The following is a 6,589-nucleotide window of genomic DNA, read 5'->3' as shown; positions in this document are numbered from 1 at the left end:
GGGGGGGGCTGGGAGGGGGAGGAGGAGGAGAGTGACTGCTAATGAGCATGGAGTTTCTTTTTGGGATGATGGTTCTGGAGATAGTGGTAATGATTGTACAACTTTGTGAAACTACTAAAAAACACTGAACTGTACACTTTAAGGGGGTGAACTTTATGGTTCTAAGTACTTTCACTATAAGCATCTTTACTCGTCACTGTGTAGGCCATTATAAGGACTAGCTACGATTTATATATAATACAAAACTGAGAAAACTTCATCAATGGGAATATAAAACCAAACTGACGACCAGCTTAAATACATTAAGTCTTAAATACATTAAGGCAATTGATTCGTCAATGAAGAAACCAAACCAACCAAACAAAACAAAACTGTCAACCAGTTATTTTATCTTTTTTTACAGTGGCTGATTTATCAATGGAGAAATGAAACCAAACAAAAGACAAACGTTTTTTATCATTTACAGCAAAATTGTCTTATGAACAATTAGTTGTGGCAAAAACAATTGTGGCAAAAATGTTTCCAGGTAAGATGCTACAACAAAGATGTCTACAGCAAAAATGCCATACATAGAATTATATGGTTTGTGAATTATATCTTAATTTTAAAATTTAAAATATTTTGTTTAGATTCCTGTTTCCTATCCCTCCTTTTTAATATTGATTGAAGTTTTCGTACACAATCACCTTTCTACAGAATGTTTGTAGCTAATTGTACTCAGGTCATTATAGGCTTATGTTTCTAACAGACTTTTTATTAAGGGGAAAAGAACATGATCACATAAGACATGGTACAGTGTACTGCTAATATCTGATATTAACATTTAAAACCAAGTCTTATGTTTGCATTGAAGCTGATGGTTAGATTTCATATACTGGTGTATTCAGATATTACTGAGAGCGTATGCTTAAAACCAACAGCCAAATATAAGAATTGAGTTCATAAGATTTGATGACTAGCATGTTTGTCAAACTGTGTGTGTGCTAAGATCCATGTTTTAATGAAACGAGATAGGAAATTGGAGGGGGGCTGTCAAGGATTTTTGAAGTCTTCATAAAACAGTGTCTCTAAATATTTTTACTAGCTGCTGAGAAGACCTCCAGAATGATATATTTTGCATATAATTTCATCCCTGTACTAAAAAAAATCATGCATTAAAGTGTATGCAACAATATATATGGGGCACACTTTTCCCTTTAGATTATCAAAAATCTCTTCTTAGCCTTTTATTATCTGAAATTTTGAGGGTTTATTAGTGTGTGTTTTTCTGAAAGTGTGCAATTTTATACACTTACCTTTATGTAAATGTATTGACAAATACATTTATGTAGCTCCCTTACATATTATCAAAGGAGTTCCAACAATCTGGTATGTCTAGAGGACACTTCAGTGAGCAGAAATTAGAAGCCAGCATTCTAATGATTTGAAATTTTCTACAACAGGGATATGAAAGCCCCAACATGCCTTAAAGGAATAAGAGGATTTTTTTAAAATTTTCATTTAAATGAATTAACATTCATTGTCAAATAGCCTACAAGAAAGTTCCACCAGCATTCGGCAATTGTATAGGAGAGGAGAATATTTATTCTTAATGATTACAGTTCAGAAAGCAATGGGTTTAGCAGCTGTTTTTCAGAAGGCTTATCAAGTCTTGCTATTGTTATCTAATTCAGGCATAAGTAACCTTAAACAAAAGCTATGCACCATTCAACCAACTAGTGACAAATTATCCTAACAAACCAGATTCTTATCTTTTGTTATTCTGTACATGAATTTTTGCTTATTTAGGCGTTTGGTATTCCAATTTTTATTTCAGAATTTAGTGCACACATAAAAAAGGAAAGAAACCCAGCTAAATTTCGATGTTGGTATGTGTATCCATCAAACAATGTCATTTATGAAATTAAATTCTAAAAGCAGATTACCACTGGAATTATGACTCCATTTTTACCAAGAGGAAGAAACAAGAGCCACACAACCAAAATAATTCTTCAGAAGCACACTTTGTTATCAATTACATTACATAAGAAAAATACATGGATAATTCAAGTTAACCAACAGTAAGATTATGATCTAAATATCATACCAATAAGAAGCTAAGAGTTTATAAATACCTATCCTGACATTCCCTCAAGGAATAATTATTATCACCTTGATGAGCTTTTCTGACTGTCATTTTAAAAAATGAGGCAAAGGGGCAATAATAAATGCCAAACATGGCCCCTTAAAAAGAAGATAGGATCAACCCATTTTTCTTCCCATGAATAGGATCAGGAAGAAACAGGTTCAAATTGCACTGTGAGGTATTTCAGTAATAAGGTTAAGTTTCCTGATAGAAGAGTTTACAACCCTGGAATTACCTATTGGGAGAGAGAGAGAGAGAAAGAGAGAATGCCTTTCCTGAAATATGTAAAGAAATGAAGAGTCTCTTGGGTAACAGTAATACCCAAAAGCAAACTGATGGATCAAATAAGTGACTTCTTTTTAAGACCCTTTCAGAAATGGAGCTCTTTTCTTTGAAATCATAAAGGTTTCCTTATTTTGTCCAAAGGATCTATGCTTGCATGAGATCATTCAAATTCTGCTCTTAATCAAAGATGAGAAACCTAATATTTGAGTGCTTACTGTTTACTAAGCATCATACTTTCAATTTATCTAATTTTCATAATAATCCTAACAGGTATTATATGTCTATCATCAATGAGGAAACTGACACTCAAGAGATTGTGCTTTGCATAAAGTTACAGCTAACTCATGGCAGTACTAGGACTCCTGACACCTAGCCTAGTGTTTCCCCTTCTATACAGCTCCCTACATCACTCCCTTATGTGTCAGAATCACAACCCACTAAGGATTCCATCAGGAACTAGAATACAACATCTCCAAAAAATCTGCTTTAACTCAGTGGGAAAGTAAAATTTGACTCATGCACCTCAGGAAGTCAATTAATGAAGAGGTGGCTAGCTTTTATGTTCTGTCCTCTTAGCCAAAGTAATCAAAGGGTTTCACACAAACTCAAGTGTTCCTATTGATGCAAGACCAATGACTTTTTAAAAAAATATATTTTTTTTATTGATTTCAGAGGGAAAGGGAGAGGGACAGAGGGATAGAAATATCAACGATGAGAGAGAATCATTGGTTTGCTGCCTCCTGCACTGGGGATCGAGCCTGCAAGCTGGGCATGTGCCCTGACCAGGAATCAAAGCAAGACCTCCTGGTTCATAGGTCGACGACACTCAACCACTGAGCCACACCAACCGGGTGAAACCAATGACTTTTTTAATAAAGGCCAAAGAATCTATCAGCATAGCAAGGATGCATATTATTTTGCAGATAGAATTATTTGGGTCATGGGATTTATTGGCAAATGTTGCTTATAGTTATTTCTGATTTTCAAAGACTGTGTTTTGTTACATTCTATATGAAGCAATTTGGCCTCCTTTCTGTTAAAATCACTTTCAGATCATGGTTGTTTTTTTCAAGAGAATAAAACCAAATGTCATTTGAGATTTTTCCAAAATAGAACTTGGGGACTGTTTATGCCAGTGATTCACCAGTCCATCTCTGATGGGAGCTGGAAAACTTCATGTTGGTATATTTATGGGACCTTCAACTGAAGATGCTGCTCTACTAAAAAGGCCTATCCTGAAATCCTGTAGAGACATCATTTATTTACTAACCTGAGTCTGGTTTATTTCTGGCAAGTGACAAACACACAATTTTCATGATTTCATGTAACTTCTACTAAAACAATACCTTTTTAAAAATGTATAACTCAAGAACCAGTTTGTGATTTCAACAGGACATCAATGGATGGACTGACAAAGCAACCCCAGCCTAGGGCATAATGGCAAGTAATCTTGGCCTAACAACATGTAACCAACATCCTTCCTGGAGGGTAGGATTCACTTTTGATAGAAGAGCAAAGCCTTTTTGTTTCAAATTGTTAGCTGTGGGTCAACAAATATTTAACTGAGCATGTTATAAGGGACAAAGCACTAGAACATAGAATCTTAAGTTACTAGGTCATCTGGTCCAATGCCTAATCTTTCTGGGATCCTTTCTACATCATCTTTGCTGAGCTCATATCTAACTTCTACTTGAAAGACTATTACTGAAGCAGCCCCTTCCACAGTGAACATCTTATATAGAACGTTCTCAAACATGGAGCCCAACTCTGTGGCCCTATGGCCTCTATTTAATGGGCCTCAATACACCCCTTTGAACCAGAGCCTTGCTCTAACGCACTAATTGTATTCCCCCTCTTTCCCAAGCAAAAACTCCCAAAATCCTTCAAATATTTAAATGCCTTAAATTTTCAATTCCTTCACATCTTTGTTATGCCTCAATTTGTTTCTTATTTCAAAGTATGGCTTCCAGGAATGCTTATAACACTCCAACATCTTAGGAAAGGAGATGAAGTGTCATCTCCCTTGGTCTAACATTACTACATTAATTAGTTGCCTCAAGGGATGATAAGTTCTTAATTCAGTATACTTCCTACCCAATGTGAAGAATGTAAGAGAATTCAATTTTCCTTCCAAACACAGGCTCATGTGACAGAAATGAGACCTGAAAAGAAAACATCCCTCTCTTATCCCCAAATTAGTGTTCAACTATACTATGACTGAAGGATGGGACACACATCCCTCTCTTATCCCCAAATTAGTGTTCAACTATACTGCTATGACTGAAGGATGGGACACAAATGGTTTTTTCACTGCTTTTGATTTTCTAGTTAAGTGTTAGAAGTATTATTAGACTTGCATTAAAACACATCTGTCTGGCCTGGCCAGTGTTGCTCAGTAGTTGAGCATCGATCTATGAACCAGGAGGTCACAGTTTGATTCCCAGTCAAGGCACATGCCCAGCTGTGGGCTCAATCCCCAGTGTGGGGCGTGCAGGAGGCAGCCAATCCATGATTCCTTCTCATCGTGAATGTTTCTCTCTCTCCCTCTCCCTTCCTCTCTGAAATCAATAAAAATAAAATAAATAAACATCTGTCTGGACTATGGTTGAGGAAAATAAGTAACCAATTCTAGATGAAAGGGCAAACCCCAGAGGAGCTCTTCCAGAGCTAATGCGGCTGGTTTATAAAAAAAAAAGATGTTTGGGTTTTAGTTGGAAGACTAATTCAAAATCACAACTGGTATTTATTCAGAATGATTCATTACCTGAAAGTGGATGCTGCATCTGGAAGAATTATGAGATGGCTAAAAGGGGAAACGAGGCAAATCATTAATCTAACACTGGAGGTCACCAGTGTCCTCCAAGGACATACATTCATGAACAGAAAATGCATCCAGTTTTCTATTAAATTCCCCCTCCACCCTCTCAGAAGTCTTTATTGGCTAAAATAATCCTAATCCAAATATCTAACTTTGGCCAGTGGCTTTTACCAAATCCTAAATCAGAAATTAAGACGTCAAATCAATCCATTTGACTTTCATTTTTCGTTTTCTTGCCACTTTACTCAAGAAGCGCTGTGAACGTGAAAGACTAAAGGGGAAAAAGTAAGGCCAGGAAAAGCTAATAGGCTAATCTAAGTAATCCACAGAAAGGGTAATTGGCCCTATATAATCAAAATTAAATGTTAATATAATTCAATACATCTAATAAAAGCATATAAAGGGGAAAAAATCCTTGCATAGGTAAAAGAGAAAGTACAAAATCCTTTGAGGATGCGGTCGACACAAAGCCATAATAAATCATTAATATCAGTAAGCTGTATGATTTCACAGATGTTCCCAAACCTGACTTCATGACATGAATAGGATACATTTTTATTGCGATGTATTTAGTAACTTTATTAAAAGAAAAAGATCACACCAAAAATGGAAATAGACATGGAATCTGATAGTCTTCAAATTACTAGTAAGCCAAACTGATTTATGAGCAAGTAACTCTCTTTTTCATTCACCACTAAAGGAGAATTCATTTGCATTTAAGAAGACTCATCTTAGCAAATATTGCCATGACAGTAAGAACTAGAAGGCAAACCAGTAAGTTTAGGCCCTGGCCTGGATTAAGAAGACCACATTTAATTAGGGTCCTTTCTCAAGGTCTTTCTGAGAAGTTTCTATTTAACCAAAAAAGTTCCCCTTGGCACTAAGTTATTTATTCAGCTACACTTATTAAACACCTACCATTTTATCAGGGATTATTCTCAAACTTGAACTACATCAGTGAATAAGTGTCCATAAGGTCTAATCTAGAATTTACACAACTAAAGATAAAAAAAAAAAAAGAAAGCCCTACATTCTCATGTGTCCTGCTGATGGGCCATGGATGGGTGACTGTACATTACAGAAAGGCTAGAAGGTGTAACAGGGAAGAGGCCAAGAGCAGAGCTTTCTAATCCCCTTCTAAGTGCAGCCAAAGGTAGATAGGGGAGGGTGAGCTTTGGGGAATAAGAATTGCAGATGCTAATGAACAACATAAACTGATGAACAAAAACAGATCCAGAGACAGAGAAGCATCGATCTGACCTTCAAACCTCAGAGGGAAGGCAGGGGAGGGTGGGGGTTAGGGGGAGAGATCAACCAAAGGACTTGTATGCATGCATATAAGCATAACCAATGGACACATA

Source organism: Myotis brandtii, unplaced genomic scaffold (genome assembly GCF_000412655.1).
Source record: "Myotis brandtii unplaced genomic scaffold, ASM41265v1 scaffold86, whole genome shotgun sequence".
Taxonomy (NCBI): Eukaryota; Metazoa; Chordata; class Mammalia; order Chiroptera; family Vespertilionidae; genus Myotis; species Myotis brandtii.
This window is presented reverse-complemented; position numbering follows the sequence as displayed.